This window comes from Sciurus carolinensis, chromosome 9, assembly GCF_902686445.1.
Source record: "Sciurus carolinensis chromosome 9, mSciCar1.2, whole genome shotgun sequence".
NCBI classification, from domain to species: Eukaryota; Metazoa; Chordata; class Mammalia; order Rodentia; family Sciuridae; genus Sciurus; species Sciurus carolinensis.
Window position 1 is genome coordinate 38,409,637 of NC_062221.1, and position 18,354 is coordinate 38,427,990.

The following is an 18,354-nucleotide window of genomic DNA, read 5'->3' on the forward strand; positions in this document are numbered from 1 at the left end:
TCAAGGACCTTGAAATCAGACCAGAGACCCTGCATCTTATAGAAGAAAAAGTAGGTCCAAATCTTCAACTTGTTGACTTAGGAACAGACTTCCTTAACACGACTCCCATAGCACAAGAAATAAAAGCAAGAATCAATAACTGGGACAGATTCAAACTAAATAGCTTTCTCTCAGCAAAGGAAAGTATCTGCAATGCAAAGAGAGAGCCTACAGAGTGGGAGGAAATCTTGCCACTCATAATTCGGATAGAGCACTAATTTCCAGAGTATATAAAGAACTCAACAAACTCTACACCAAGAATACAAATAACCCAATCAACAAATGGGCTAAGGAAATGAACAGATACTTCACAGAAGAAGATCTACAAGCAATCAACAAACATATGAAAAAATGTTCAACATCTTTAGTAATAAGAGAAATGCAAATCAAAACTAACCTAAGATTCCATCTCACCCCAATTAGAATGGCGATTATCAAGAATACAAGCAACAATAGGTGTTGGCGAGGATGTGGGGAAAAAGTTTCACTCATACATTGCTGGTGAGGCTCCAAATTAGTGCAGCCACTCTGGAAAGCAGTGTGGAGATTCCTTAGAAAACTTGGAATGGAACCACCATTTGACCCAGCTATCCCACTCCTCAGCCTATACCCAAAGGACTTAAAATCAGCATACTACAGAGACACAGCCACATCAATGTTCATTGCTGCTCAATTCACATTAGCCAGATTGTGGAATCAACCTAGATGCCCCTCAATTGATGAATGGATAAAGAAACTGTGGTATATATATACCATGGAATATTACTCAGCCATAAAGAATGATAAAATTATGGCATTTGCAAGCAAATGAATGCAGTTGGAGAATATCATGCTAAGTGAGATAAGCCAATCTCAAAAAACCGAAGGACAAATGATCTCACTGATAAGCGGATGATGACACATATAGGAGGTGGGAAGCTGGCAAGAATGGAGGAAGGATGGACTCTATAGAGGGATAAAAGGGGTGGTAGGGGTGGGGGGGGGATTAACAGAATGAATCAAAAACTATTACCTTAGGTAAATATATGATTACACCATGCCTCTACTTCATGTACAAACAGAGAAACAAGATATATCCCATTTGTTTACAATAAAAATGAATTAAAAAAAAATAAGAAACTACCCATTGATAGGGATGATAAGGATGGAGAATGGGAGCATGCCATATTCATTGTTATCCCTGGAAACCTGTGAGCATCCCATGAAAATTGTCCAGGAAGAAAGGTAGCATGAGAGAAGCTGCTTCTGTGTTTCTTCCATAAATTTCCAATTCTCTCAGTCATTTATTCACCATGGTATCCCAGCTGTGTCCCAAAGGCTGGCTTCCTACATGTACATCCAAAAGGTCTTCAAACTCAGCTACTGTAATCACTGGGATACAGGTTACTACATGATTTAATCTATAATTATGGAAGGTCTGATTTTTCTTCAAATATGTCTATCCTTATCACACATGATATTTACATTCAAATATTATTTGTGTCTTCTATAACACCTTTTGATATTTATTCTGCCATCAACAATTATTAAACACCTTGCTGTAAAAAAAAATCCAGGAGAAACAGGAACTCAAGAGGAGGATTAATGTTCACACATGAAAGTGCTACAAAGAGAAACAAGTCTGAAAGAATTCCATTGCATTTGGTGAGTAAAAGGTTGCTCCCAACTCCAACAGTTTTCAAGAAGTGGGATGGAAACCTGATTTTATTGAATTGAAAACTGAATGAGAGAAAAAGGTGAAGAAAAATTTAATATAGGTTATTCTTAGAGAATGTGATTTTTAAGCTAAACAGGAACTCCTGACCTGGAAACACTTAACTGAAGAAGGTTTTCCTAGTGAATTGGTATCACTTATTTGAGTTGTAAGAAAGACAAAGGTAGGTACTTATTTCTATTTAAGCAACCAATAAATTCTTTCCAACTAGAGAGAAATCACTAATTTGATTTTTCTACTCCTTTTGTATTTTGTTGGTTTTCAACCCAAATGACATCTTCAGAGGTAACTAGTTAAATAATTAAAAGCATGTTTTTATGAGCAGTGCCATTTGTGCAAATGGCCTAGGAAAGACATATCTATAAAGAAGAATGTGAAAAACATAAAAGCAATCTAGATAAAAGCCTACTTATAATTTTCTCAACAAACAATGGGAAGGTTTGACCGACCTATCGTAGCAATTTATATGACTGGAGATATTCTCCAGGAAACTCAAGATATTGAAAGGTAGGTGGAACAGATGCAAATGGTAGGGAAATATGATTTACTGGCCTGTCAATAAGATATTTCTCCTTATGATGATCCCTGCCTTGGGAAGCATAGACACATCCAGGACAGCTCAAATTCCTCTGCAAAGTGGAAAGTTTTCTCAGTTTTCCTCTATAACCTCTAGAAACACAGTGGGATGATTTTGAGGAGAGGCAAATGAAAAGCCTATCCCTAATTCTGATACTATAATTGAGAGAAGAAAGAAAATTGTGAATGGTGGAAATTTTTAAGTTTTGTGTGCAGAATTTTGCATTTGAAAAACAGTCATTTAACACAGTTAATTTTCTTCTAGTAGCTCCAAGTGACCTGACTGTCTATGGACACAAGAACCAGGAGGAAAGGCTGCAGGTTGAGACCTCTTCCATCCCTGCAAGTGCTGTCCCTGCCTGTTTTCTTCATTCTTAGCTGGTGTTACAAGTGACCATAAAACCAATGTTCATTTGTTCTGCTGGGTGGCGCCAGATCATCACATAACTATAGATCCCAGCTGCATCAAGCATTTCACAAAACCTCAAGTAAATAACGGTAATATATGCTCATGACTATCACTGTGTATTTTAAATTTCTCTAACAAAATCTCCACCCCTCCCCCCCCAAAAAATGATACCAGGAAGAAAAAAAGGTATGAGAAAATTCAACTATATATACAATTTAAAATGACTTTTTCTTATATTAATACCAAAATATTTCATATGTGATAATGTCCTGAGCAAGTCTCCATACCTATATGACTTTTCCATATAGAAAGGCAGATACAGGTATAATAATGTTTGCAAAAAACAAAATGTGTGACAGTTTTACTGATGTTCTTGTAGACAGCTCTGAGATGATCTTTCCCTTGTCAGTATGAGATCTCACGATGCCCCTAGATGATCCCTATAGAGCTTCCAAGTTTACTTTTGGCTTTTACATTCTCCTTCAAGCTTATTTTAGGAAACCATTGTCTTGTCTTCACATTCACTCAAAATTAGGCACAACTATCCTGCAGAGTGCCTACCTACCATTGCCCTATTGAAAATATTCCTGTTCTATGTCCCATACCATCAAGATTTTACTAGAGTAATGGCTACTTTGTTGAATGAACTATGTGGGAAACTGCAGTTTTGAATGATTCTATGGTAGAGATGGTTAGTTGTCTATCCAAATCCACCCTCTTACTCTTCAATAATAAAAGAGTTCAAACTGGACATCCAATCATCCAGTTAAAGACTACATTTTCCAGACTCTCCTTGCAGTTCTCTCTGGGATGTGACTTAGTTATTACCAAGGGAACTTAAGTGGGAGTGATAAGTACAATTTCTGCCTCATTGGTTTTAAAAGAAAATTGCTGGCCATGGACTTTGTTCTATTCCTTTCCTCAGCTTCGATCATGTAAGTGAAGACATTTCCTAGGAAATTACAAATCTTATGAGGCTATCGTATTGGGGACCTACTTTCCAAAATAGCAGCTTAACCTTTATCTAGCTACTACGGATGTTAATAGACCAGTGAGGTTCTTCTTCCATGTTTGCATTTTTAACACTCTCAGAATGGAGACCTAGTTACTTAATGACAAGGAGCATCTTTACTGAGAGAATTCTCCACACCTTGGCAAGCCAGTTATGTCTGAGACTCTCACAGCACTAATGACTTGGAAGTCAAATACTGTCTTTCTAGTTCTAGCATAACACAGGCTTAGGTTTAATCTTAGGTGCACTGTAGATATAGAAAAACAGAAATAGAAAAGATTCACAGCTTCTAAAATCAGGCCACATAGGTAGCTACCTAACCTGCTTATACAAAAGAACCCTGAAGGAGCTAAGCTTTATAAGTAGTAAGATGGCTGCATACATATATACAACATTGACCTTGAAAACAGAGCATACGGCTAATGTTTAACTGGCTTCTACATTCGGACCTGCCAGAAAATGTGGCAGTTCATTAGAAGATCAGCAGTGAGTAATACTGACATTACTAACTTTATTGACATCTGCACTGTGCTTTAATATTAGGCGTCATAAAATTTCATGAACAGTGAGATGCCCAAACTTACTAAAAACAAACCAGAAGAACACTGTGGGATTAATTTTTCAGATGAAGGGTAATAAGGAACTCAGATTGTTAGTATTCATGTTACTACCTGGACGCTGTGTAACAGCAATCCTGGATGTCCCTGATGCCTCATCTAAGGCTCGTTTGTGCAAGTTAGGGCACACCAGGGAAGACACTGACATTACTGAAGCATCACTCTGGAAGGGGCACTGCTTAAGAGCATCTTTCAGCCTGCTCTATGTACAGTAATTTCAGCCACAATTTTATGTTTGGCCTGTCAAGTCTGGGTGCTCATCCATAACAATCCTTGAAAAGGATTTTTGTTCTCAATGTAGACATAAAAGCAAAATGACTCAAGGAAGAAAGAACCCAATCTCTAGCTTTTTAACCTGACATATTTCTGGCAAATGCAAATACTGCCTCAATGGTAATATTTAATGCCTCTTCACTAAAAGAAAAATCATACCCAAGTGCATAGAGAAACAATGCCTACCAGGAACTCAGAACTAGATCTCAGAGAAAAGCATTCTAGACTAGATGAATTGTGTGTGCTGTTCTGTAAGTCTTAAAGTGAACCATTTCTCCTTCACTCCCCTTTAGCAGGCATTTCCTTAGACTTACTTTCCCTTACTTTTGAAGATTGAGTGAAACAGGATGAAAAGTCACTCTGGGATTGGAAAAGACATAAACAAGCTGCCCTAACCGGTTTCATTCTAGTTTAAGTTGTCCTATCATAAGCTGGAAAATTTTGTTTGTGTCTCTTCCTGCCCAACTTAGCCTAGGAAACAAATATTTAAGGTTAGGATAAACAGTTGTGTATTAATAAAGCACTTGAAGTTTTCTACAAACTTAAGAATCTGAACATGCAGACTTCAAAATTTGTGGGTCTCTAGACAAGAGTGCAACTGAAGGCCTGCCCACATGCCATGGTTATGAATATTTAAAAGCTGTAAATCATGCCACAAGTGTAAAGGAAATAATTCTTCCTCTTCCTCTTCCTCCTCCTCCTCCTCCTCCTCCTCCTCCTCTTTTCTCCTTCTTCTTCTTCTTCTTCTTCTTCTTCTCTTCTTCTCTTCTTCTACTTCTATAAATAAATCTTTATAATAGGATAGATTTTAAATTATAATTCCTTCACATTAAAGGGTGGGGGAAGAATAGAGGCACTTTGGACTAGACAGAGGGGAGTGAAGGGAGGGGAGGAGGCATGGAGGTAGGAATGATAGCAAAATGAATAGGACATTATACCCTATGTACATATATGATTACATGACCAGTGTAATTCTACATCATATACAACCAGAAGAATGAGAAACTATACTCCATTTATGTATGATGTGTCGAAATGCATTCTACTGCCATGTATAACTAATTAGAACTAATAAAAATATTAAAATAAAATAAAATTAGAATTCTTGAATTCACTAAGTTTCTACAACAAAATATGGCATCATGAGAAGAACCACTTCTTACTCCCCAGAAGTGAGTAACCTGCTCCTTTCTCTTTCAACTTTATCTCTATCCCACACTGCCAGGGACCTGGTTGTATGCCCATCCCAACCTTTAAGTCCCAGTTCCATCTGCCAAGTATACACAGTCCTTTGCCCCTTTCTGGATCTTGGGGTGAGCCCTCTGCAAGTTTTATATGTTCTAAAAAGGATACAATGTAGGAAGTGCCCTATGCACACCTTGGAAGAATGCTTGGAGGCTCTTGGGAAATGAATTCTAAGGTTTTAGATATCTAAAACACAGTGTAAAAAGAGAGACCCAAGCTCTACATGGATAGAATTACCCTGACTTTGTGGTCTTTTAGCTCACCGGAGGGAGGAAATGACTAGGAAAGAGAGAGGAAGCTTATAATATGGGATCAAACCCATTAGCCTAGGTCTAAGGATGGTTCTGGATCCAGGACAGCAGTAGACAGCCTGGAAATTTGGAATTCGTTTTCGATCCTGTTTCCTATGATTACCACCCAGTTTCAACATTCAAAAAGTATTTTTGAGTATACCAACTGTTTGCTATACGCATGATGACAAGGAGATTGGTCACATCACATTGAATCCCTAGGATATGGAAATGATGATTTTTAGGCACAGCTTTGATAAGCATAGTTTATCATAGGGAGTTTGTGGGAGATCAATAGAGATTTCACATTAACTGTTTATAAAAAGAACCTTCACAGCAGTCTATGTCATATTGTCCTAGTTAAATAAGTCTGATTAATATCTAACTTTCTAGTCCCAGTTGTAGGACTATACAAATGATTTTTTCCCTCTAAATGAAGTGGATATTTACATAGCAACACAGGTTCACAGGCCTGGATAAGACAAAAGCAAGCTTTCATGCCACTCCCAATCTCTCCCATTAACTAGGGAGATAAAAGACAAGATAAGCGGCCAAAAATGAGAACAAGATGTTATATTTTCTCAGCATTCCCTAAGCAGGGCTCAAGGGGAGCAAACTCCATTCCCAAGAAAACAGATTCATCTTTTGGCTGTTCTAGGAAATGTCCACTGTTATGTTAGGTGGTGTATGTCTCCTTGATGCAGGCTTTCAGGGAGGGATGGCATTAGACCTTCCCTCCCATGGGTGTAACTGGGTATGGTCTAACACACCAACAGTGATCAGACCTTTGGACAAGAGCCTTCTGAATGCAGTATTTTAATATCGTTCCCAATGCTAAGGCAACTACATACTTCCATTGCATACATACATACATTCACAGATATTTTTTTCAAATTGCATCAGTCTCCATTTATATATAGGTTTGGATTAATTTAGGTAAGAGTCTGATGCCCAAAGAAAGAAATTTCATTACAGTGTAGCAACTGCTTGGGAAACCCCCAACTTCCTAAAAAGAATTGTTCAGGGGACTCTACCAAGACAGTTACCCACAATGAAAGAGGATTTAGACACCACATACTAAAGCTATGGAGGCTATGTGCTGAAATCTGATTTGGTTAAAAGCTGGGTTGGGTAACTAAGTTAACCAGAAATAAATGAAAATTTTGAGGGTGTATTTACACATCATATTTCTAGTGAAAAGCAGTGCTAGTCCAATTGACAAGTCACTTTTCTGGAAATTAACATATTCCTTTATGAGTTGCCCAAAACCTCAAGGCAATAATTGTCTTGGTCAGGACTGGACATGTACCCAAAATTAGGCCAATCATTCTAAGTATTTGAAGTTGGAATTTAATAATAATAATAATCTGTTAATAATATCTGTTAATAGGTTGGTTTGTAAATAAGAGAATTTACATAGGTCTTATTAAGTTATATACAAGGATGTTATGGTCAAGATATGAAGTGTCCTCAAAAAAACTCATATGTGGGACAATGCAAGAAAGCATAGAGGTTAAATGATTGGGCTATGAGAGCTTTAACCTAATCGGTGCATTAATCCACTGATAGGGATTAATTGGGTGGTAACTGTAGGCAGGCACGGTGTAGCTAGAAGAGTGGGAAATTGGGGGAATGCCTTTGGGCTATATATTTTGTCCTTGTTAAGGGAAGGTCTCTCTCCACCACCCTTCGCGCCTGCCGTCTCTCTGCTTCCTGGTGGTCATGTTCTGAGCTGCCTTCCTCCACCACACTTTTCCTCCATGATGTTCTGTGTCACATTGGTTCCTAAGGAATACTCAGCCATCTATGGACTGAGACCTCTGAAACTGTGAGTGCCAAATAAACTTTTCCTCCTCTAAAATTGTTCTTGTCAGGTCTTTTGGTCACAGAGGTGAAAAAGCTAACTAAAAAAAAAAAATGGAGAAGTGAAAAAGTCCATCTGCGGAGACAAATGAATTTACTAACACCCCAAAGAGAAGTAAAGATGAAAACCACAGTCTTTCCTACAGTACAATGCCTTATAACCTTCTGAGGACTTAATGTGGGTCTTCTCCAGGTTCTGGTCTTCCTGAAGCTCAGTTGCCCTTTCTTCCTTGGTAATGAACTGCCTCTGTGTCTTCACATAAATTCCTCTCCCCTCTATAAGCATGAGTGAGTCTCTGTGATCAAAAAGCCTTGACTAAATATTGCTAGAATTTCTAATGTATTTTGTAAAGATCTCTGTGAATGATGAAGAAAATGAAAGGAATCTCACTATTCCCCTATTGCATGTTCTCTAAAAATAATTTCTATAATTTTTATATGATATGTATGATTTTTTTTTTCCTCCAGGGAAAAGTAGTTTTTAAAAATCGACATTGATACTCAGTGACCTTCCCTGTGGCTGTATTCTGCTCTCTCCCATCAGTCCTGTAAAAGACTTGCAGTTATTCTGACTGATTTTCTGGTTTGAGAGAAAGTCATTGGCACTGTGCTACTTGAAATTGTGCAGATGTCTTTAAGTCCGTGATGTGCTGATTCCATAGTGTGACACGCTCCTGGTTTCCCAGACTCACTTCCACTTCTCTTTTCCTTTAGTTATCAGACATTTTTGTAAATTTTATCTCTCTCATGTCAATGTTCTCTATATAAACATACACCATGGATTTGCAAATATTGGGTCTCAAAATATGTTTGTACTCTTAAAATCATTGAGCATGCCAAAGATATATTTGTCATATTAGCAAATAAAACTGACTTAAAATATATTTATACTAATTTATTTTAAAGTAGCAATGATAAACCTATTGCATGTTAACATAACATTTTTTAGAACCCTATTTTCCAAGTTTAAAGAAAATCAGAGAAGAGTAGCATTGCTTTATACTTTTCATACCTCTTTAATATCTTGGTTAGTAGAAGAGAGCTATGGTCTCATTTCTATATCTGTAATCAGTCTGTTGCAATATCATATATCTCATGTCTTATCACTCATGAGACTGAGGGTTAAATGGGTAAAAAATTCTTAATATTATTTAGTAGATAGTTTGACTTCATAGAGTTCAGGCATCCACAGGAATTCCAAGACCAAACTTTGATAAGTGCTTCCTGTGATGTAAGTAAAGAGATTAGCCTAATGATCAAAAAGTAAAAAGTTAATTATTTTAAAACATATTTTTGTTGTGGCTTTTAACTGAGCTGACCAAATTTTATGTATTGGAGACATCTTTGATCAAAACTTCTGAAAGAAAAATCACATTCCTACTTTAAAATTGACAATCTATAAAGTAATTTGGTGATCTTTAAGTTGAATCTAAAAATGCCTATATATTGGTCTGGATAGCATACCAGTATAAGTTTTCATCACCAAGTATATAAAAATAAATAAATCACTAACCAACTTTGCATAAATGTCTTAGATTATTCACTTTGCTTTTTCCTTTGAACGCTCACATATATAATTGAACTAATCTACTATTTTTCAGGCTTGGTATATTTTTTATCCTAAACTCCAGGTATAATAAAATTACCAAAGTCTACAAATCACTAAATAAAAAAGAAGGCATGCCAGGATTTGGAATAGTTGAGAAAGCTCAAATACCCCAAGTTCCAAATTATCTGTCTTTGATAAGCTCTAGATAATTTGTTCAAGTAAAAATTTCCTCTTACAATCTTTTGAAAATGCACCAGAGCAACGCTCAGTTAATCGTTGTCTCTTTTCTCTTAGACGACTAGTTCCATGCCAGATCCAGTATTTACCATATCTAAAGCTATCTGCTTATCTTTTCTCCATTATGGATGCCCGCGACCCCCAAGGTGACATTAAGAGCAGTGAAAGCCACTAATGGAAAGCTGCCTGGACTGTAGGGACCACAGGGCAAAGGGCACTGGGGACACATGTATCTCCTTTCTCCCTGCTGAGCTCTAGTGTTCTATAGTCTTCTTCTGAGGAGTGGTGCCAATTTAAAGACAAAGTGAGAAAATGTGGATACAAAACCAAATAAACCACTCTTTATATTGAATTTAACGATCAGCAGAAAAACAACAGTTTTGGTCAGTGGTTTCCAAGTTTTCTAAAGACTTAAGAGTTTTACATCCAAATTACATCTTTCCTTCTCATATTATCATTTTCTGTACATAGGTGAATTTTCTGTCTTTGGTCTTAAAATGATTGAGCTCATCTGAAAACAGTTTCACTGGATACTCAAACAAATTCAATTTGCTTTAAGGGAAAACAGCAAAATTCAGAATTGCAAAATAATATCAACAATAATGTCCAGCAGCCAAACAAAATTACTACATAGACAAAGAAGCAGAAATTGTTATCCATAAATTTAAAAAATTAGTCAATAGAAAAACAAAAGTATAATGATAATGGATTTAACTGACAAGGACATAAAATAGATATTATAACTATATTTAAAGACTTAAAGGAAAACCTGAATAAAATTTGGAGAGAAATAAAGGATATTTAAAAATATTTCTGAAATATAATATTTAAAAGTAAAATTTTACTGTATAGAATTAAATAAAAGTTAGATCCAACAGAAAAAAATAATAACCTTGAAGATATTACAATAGAAACTATACAAATTAAAGCACAGAGAAAAACATGAACAAAGCTACAGTGTCCTGTGGAGGTATATAATACAATCCACCATAAACGTATCTGAAAACCAGAAGATATAAAGACATTTGGTAAAACTGTGGCCAAAGTATTACAAATTTTATTTTATTTTGAACAGAATATTAGAAAACTTCTATTTTTTACTTCAGTGAGGTATGGATTTGAATATTGTGGCAAAGACTTAGTGTGTTGCCAAGCTATTACCTATTCTTGTACTTTCTCTTCTGGTTAATTGAATCTAGATCATTTTCAACCTGGGTCTTATTTAGCCCCCAAAGCTAGGAATGATAATGTGACTAAGCACTGCCAAAATGAAAGTGTCCTATGGGGCTTTCTGGAATCTGCAGAAGGAAAAGTACCTTTCTCTTTTCTGCTTCCTTCTTGCTTCTTAGAGTTTTCCAAAACCATCCCAGACCAGAAGGATAAAAGTGAGGCCACATGAACAGAGTTGTTGTAAGAGACTGAGTCTATGTTTACTACAGAAACTCAAAACCAGCCTTAGACCGACAACCTGCAGATTTCTTTTACTTGACAAAGTAAACTTGTGTCATTTTATGAGTCACTTTTTGTAGTCATTTGAAACACACCCTCCCTTATGTAATTATCTGTCTGAGGTTCTTATAACAGACGAAAATACAAAACTGTTCCTGTAATTCTCAACTCATATAAAGTTCTGTATTTGCTTTGTTAAAGAAAAAAAAATGGAGGTCACAGATCAGACATACTTCGAGGAAACTGCCCATATAATTAAACTGAAGTCATTCCAATTTACTGAAATAGTATCTCTGATTCTAAACAGAAGTCATAAGCTTTATGTCTTTATCAGCATGATCCAGGGAAATTAAACCAATCAGCTGTAGACAGATCAACATACGTGGCTCTCTTGTGCCTTGAAAAGAATGTTAATGTGTAACAGCCAGGGAAAAGGTCAAAATATTTCCTCCTTTTTGCTTTGTAAACTGAACTGTATCCACTGTAAGGTGAGCTTTTCAAAACATGATTTGAAATCCCCAGGATCATGATCTATAATTTTTGTATCACAAAAACTTCTAAATTCTTCCTGATTTGACAACTTCAAATACAGTGAGTCTTCACTGAGCAATTGCAAGAAGCAGCAAAATCCTAGGTCCTATGGGGAAACAAAAGATGAATAAGACCACAGGGTAGTTTTTAAAATATATAAATTTATCCTGGGCTCCTTCCGTTAGGAGCAGCTCATATAAATGGTTGAAGAGCATTGATGGGAAGAAGGAGAAACTGAAAGCACCTTAAATGGTCTTTTCAGAAGAGGAAATATCTGAACCTGGCCTTTAAGCAAAGACTATCTACTGCCTATGGAACTTCTGGGGAAGGAAGAAGTTCAGTGGAATAGACAATGGGGATTGAGGGGAAGGGAGATAGGATTGGGAAAGGAAAGACAGTGGAATGAATCTGAGAAAACTGTCCTGTATACATCCATGAATATACCACAGTGAATCTCACCACCGTGTACATCCACAAGAAATTAATTTTAAAAAATAACTGGGTAAATGACAGAAAGATCAATAGAGGGAAGGGAGCAGGAGATGGGGAAAGAAAGGGGAAGGAGAGGTACTGGAGTCTAAACTAGAACATGATATATTCATGCTTTTATTATTATGTCAAAACAGATTCTACTGTCATGTATAACTAAAAAGAATCAATAAAAAAAGTTAAAAAAAAATAAAAGGTAAATGTTGCAGGTCAAAGAAATCCATTCAGCAGAAGCAGCAGCTTAAGCAGTGAGATTGGGGCTGTACTTGGAGATCAAGCACAGGTAAGTGAGGACTGGAAATGCAGGATGAAACTATGGAAGGTTTTGAATATTACCTAAAGGGTCTTGCTTTTTTTCTATGAAGTAGGGAGCACTATGTAGTAAGGAATCATCAGATTTTTCTTTTGGAATTTTAATATTATATTTTGTTATTGGTTTTTTCCTCATTGGATCCAGCAGCTTCTTTTCTACTTTATTGATTATTAGATCTTTCTGAGTATACAAACAAAAAGAAGAAGAAAGAAAGAAAGAAAGGGAGGGAGGGAAAATTAAAAAGATCATAGAAGAAAAACACCTGGTTCTCAAGGTGTGGTTTTCAGACCAATAGCATCAGCATCACCTATCAGTCTGTCAGAAATGCAAGTACTGAAATCCAACCCAGACTCACCAAATCAGAAATCTGGGGACTGGGCCCCTCCAGGTGATTCTGATTCCATCAAGTGTGAGAACTACTGGCTCTGTGATTGAGAGGTGAGGTTTAAAGTCAAAGATTTAGTTTAAATATTATTCTACCATTAGCTAGATGTGAACCTTGAACAAATCTCCTTAACCTATTGGAAAATCAATTTCCTCATTTTATAAAGGATGCGAAAGGGATGTAAGAATTATATAAGATACTATGAACCACTCGAAATCATTAAGATCTCTCTAAACATAAGCTATAGTTATTTACAAAAGAGGAAACCTGGGAGAAGTTTTGCTCTGAATACCTTGATGGATATGAGAATGTGAATAGTGTGGTACAAATCATGACAACCAAATAATTCAAACCAGTGAGTGTGTATAATCCAAAGGAAAATCCGTTTTGGTCTCTGCAGATACCTGTTGAAAACTTGCTCAGATCAGCCTTTTTTCTGTAATTTTCTATGAAGCATTAAAGTATGTGCTTTTAAATGTTATTAGTAAGGTTGTGTCCTCAACCCTTGCAACTGGGAATAATTTTTTAATTATTAAAAATCTGTTTGAGCCAAGTGCAGTGATGCATGTTTATACTTCTAGTGACTGGGGAGGCTGAGGAAAGAGGATCACATGTTTGAGGCCAAGTCTTAGCAATTTAGTGAGGCCCTGTCTCAAAATAAAAAAAATAATAATAATAAAGAAGACTAGAGATGAAGTGCACTACTAAAGTATCCCTGGGTTCAATCCCCAGTACAAAAAACAAAAACAAAAAAGAAGACTGAGAAACTGAGACAAATGTTTATATAAAATATCTACCACCTTCAGTACAACCAGAAAGAGAGAGCAGTAATTCAGAAACTCGGAGATAAAGGGTGCTTTTTATTATGAAAAAAGTCACAACCAGGAGAGTTGTGTGCTTCAGTCTGCAAAGTACTCCGTTAATGGGCATCTGTGTTCTCTGTTTTTAATTCTCTTTGGTCTCTCCATTATTATCATGGAGCTGAGTAATTTGCATGGGAAAATGTACAAGAATGTCACTCCTAAACTTTTTTCACAGAACTAAGCAAGTCGAAAAACTATTTCAAAAATTTTTACCAGGTGTCAAGCATCAGGATTAGAAAACATATACTATGTGCTAATGCATGTAAATCATGTATTAAGAACATACTTGTATTATTTAGGTGAGTACTGGCTACCTCCTTCCCATGGCCTAGTATCATGCAGTGTGTTCCTTGCTCTTAGAAGAGCCCATGTGATGCAGAAGATAAGGATCAATGTGATGTTTCAATTATTCAGGAACCACGACTGATGGCATCTCTGCTCTTTTCTATACAACGTTTCCATGGTCACCTTTAATGCTGACATCCAGCCAACAGAATGGACAAAAGAGAAAGAAAAGTAAGCAAACTTTTTTCCTAGCCACAGGTAACACATATCATTTCTTCTCGTATTCCATTGGTAAAAACTGGTTCTGCAATCTGCCAAGTCCTAGGGTGACATGAAATGTCTTTGGGTGGATTCTGGGCGGTATTCACATGGTCTGCTTTCCCAATTATCATTGGCAACAATGTCATCAAGTATTTCCAATTTAACAAGCTTTCTTCTCTTCCAGCCTGCTATGTCTGTGTTGATGTTGGTGGTGGTGTTTTTGCTGTCCAACTTCAAATAATGCCACATTCTTTGTGTTACAGAAGCACCCCATTAGAGATACCAAGTTAACACTAACTCTTGTCACCAATAATCTCTCAAATGCCAACAAAAATAGAACTCTGCTCATATCATAGTTCAATGCGGGAATTCCTGGCTGATTTGAGCCCAGTCTGCAGAGGGTCTCTGTGACACACAGTCATAGAAGAATTGGGGCTAACAGGAGACCTATCATCTTCTAAACATGAGTTAGAGGGTCACGTTGGCATCTAGATGGCCAGATAAGAGAGCAGATAAAAACTATTATGGTTACTTAACCATATAGGCTCACTAGTGACACACTGGCCTTCCTTCACATTCTGCTGCTTAGAAGAACCATTTACTAAGCTCCACTTGGAAAACTGCAAGCATGGATGAAGCAAAGTCCCTGGCTAGACTGAGACTGCCCAGCACAGCCCTACATTGTGAAACCATAGTCAAAAGCCTTTACTAGACAGAGGTCTCCACCACAATAGTACAACAGTTCTTAACGTGCATTGGTTTTAAAAATTAAATCTCAAACCCATACACAATCCAAATGATGTATTGGACCAAGGTCCTAGTGAGAGGCACAGTCTGGAATTTATATTGTTTTGTGGAAAAATGCCACTTATATGAAGACATTATTTCAAAGATGTATCTTTGCTTGTGAAGTCAAAAGATTTACAATGGTAGGCATCTGGAATAAAGACTTTACATAGCATTTGTCTAACTCTTCATTGTATAGGTGAAGACACTGAAGTCCCAGAGAACTGAGGTGACAAGCCAAGAAGTATAATGTTAGACAGTAAAAAGTATCTCCTCTTTCAATTCCTTTATATTACACCATCAGGGTGGTCACCTCAGGCATCAAAAGAAGAAAGAAACTAGATTTTTTACCTCTTCAATATCAGGCTTTGGATTCACACATTATCACATAGGAAACCAGGGAAGAAAAAAGGAGAAAGATGTGAGGGAAAAATTGCTCCTAGCAAGCAAACAGATTAAAGAACACCCACCTCTCCACCATCCATATGGAGTCCATCAAGGTCCCTCATAGAATAAATTTAAGTGGTTAGAGGTTACATTGTGAGGAAATGTCTTATTTTCAAGGACCCAAAGCACTGAATTCTAATGAAACCTGCCTGAAGTTTTTTCTGTATCTTTCAAGGGTTACTATTCAATCCAGGAGAACTTCATATATCTCTCCCAAAAGAAGAAATTGTTCTTTATCTCAGACCTTTGAGCACCTGATACAGCACACTCCTCTAAAATATGTCATGAATTCTAAATATATTATTCCAAATAAATTCAATTCCAAAGTTTCCATTGGAATTCTACTACCTGAATGATCATGTTGTCTTAAGGAGGAAATATATATATATATATATATATATATATATATATATATATATATATATATATATTTATACATACATATATTTGAATCTGTCAGCATCTTTGTCCCATATGGATATTGTATCCTAAAAATTTCACAAAGATTTCTTCACCAAGAAAATTATTTCATACTTATTTTCTTTCATTAATAGATAAACAGTGTGTGTGTATATGTGTTTGGTATCACGGATTGAACCCAGGGACACTTGACCACTAAACCACATCCCTAGTCCTTCTTTTTTTTTTTATTTTGAGATAGTGTCTTAGTAAATTGTTTAGGGCCTTGCTGAATTGCTGAGGCTGGCCTCACACTTCCAATCCTCCTGCCTCAGTCTCCTGAGTTATTGGGATTATAAGGAAGCATCACCATGTCCAGCATTAGATGTATGTGTTATAAATATATTCCAGGCATTTTAACCTCATGATATGGAAATATAATTACTACTAAGTTCATTGCAATTGAAGGTGAAGATTGAAGGTGTTAATCTGGGAAGTATTTTGGCAATTAAATTTCTAGATATTTTCACCTTGATCCTACATCAGAAAATGACTTTATCTTCTACAAAAGCTTAAACTCTCCCTTTTTCAGCTAAATACCAGACCACATGAAGTTCATGAAATCAGAGAAGAAGATAATCAAAAGTTCCACATAATTCAGTTAGAATCAACAGGTGGAAACTTGAGTCAGACATTTAGCAAAACTTATCAAAGAAAAGCAAATATGTTAATAATACATTTTAAGAATATGCTCTTAAACTGAAACAGGCATCACCTACTTGTATCATCTCAATTATTAAAACTCCTCTTATTTCCTTATCTTGCTTTATTAATGTCATCAGTTATCAGTGTTTTAAATTAACTTGTTTCCCCCCCCCAACAGTTTATTGCCAATGTAATGTCAGCTCCATGAGAGCACAGATGTCGTCAGTTATGTTCACTGGTGTATCTCCAGTGCCTAGAACAGTGTCTGGAACCTCCTGGAAGTTCAATTAACATTGTGAATATGATATTAATAATATTTGTGAATGAAAGAAGCCCCACTGCAGACCAATATATGATACATGGAAGAGGAACTTAGGTAATCCTAGGTAAACAGGAATCACACTGAATAAAACCACTCTTCTCTTAACTGAACTCATTATTCTCTTCTTCCTGAACCAACAAAGTATATTTTTAAACCACTTCCTTTAGTAAAGAAGAGCTAGAAATTTATGCCACAAATGTTTGGTATATCATTAGCATACAGATTAGCATTTACTGCGTTATATCTAAGTTGTTTCAAATTGACAGCAGAGGAATGGACATTGTTTTCAATTGTGTTATAGTTTTAAGCAATCACAATCAATTCTAAAGTTGTCTTCATACAGTATTCCAGTATTATTCTGGGCTTTGCTGTGTGATACCTACATTTTGAAGACTAGATTTAAATAGAATGGAAAATGTAACAGAATATGCCACTCCAAAATATGCCACTCTGGCATAAGTATTATATTGAACCAAAGGCAATTGAGAATAAGTAGATAAAAGAAAAGTTCTCTGCCCTCCTTGTATTTGCCTAAAAGCAGGAAATAAATTTACAAGGGTGTCCCCCTTCTCCTCTCTATCAGGAAGGACAAAAGCTGATCATTGAAGACAACTGCAGATACTTATCAGACTGGAGACAGTATCGCAGATATCTATTTTTAAAAAAACTTTACTAACTAGCCTTTATCTACCATACATTTGCCTTCCCTACAAACCAAATGTCTTTTTCTTTTGTATTGTCAGTTCCAAAAGAATGTATTTTTCTTTATGGAAGATGCTGTGTATACTCTATCTTCAAGATTTTTCATTTTTTTCCCTGGGTGTCTTTCACATCACATCATTATTAAATATACATGTTAAAAACCTCTGTTTTTTCTTTTGTTAATCTCTCATTGGCTACAGGAGGTCCCAATTAAGAATTATGAAGAGTAAAGGAAATATTCTTTTCTTCCTTCCCTAAATGGGTCTTCTAGCTGAGATAGATTGAGTTCAAATCTACCCACCATATTTATTTAATTTATTTTGTGTCCTTGACCAATTTATATAACTTCTTTGAGTCTCAGTTTCTTCATCCAGGAGAGAGATAATATTATTTCATAGAATTTAGGGTACATTTAGCATAATGTCCCTAAAGTATCTGATACATGATCAGGGCTCAACCAGAGGTAGCTATTATCATTAAGCTCCCCACCAAAAATTACCATTATAAACAAAAAACATTTTACACTTTTAGCAAGAAAATGGGGGAAAAAAACTGAAGCAAGTCTCATGAAGTCATATGGGAATGTAGTATTA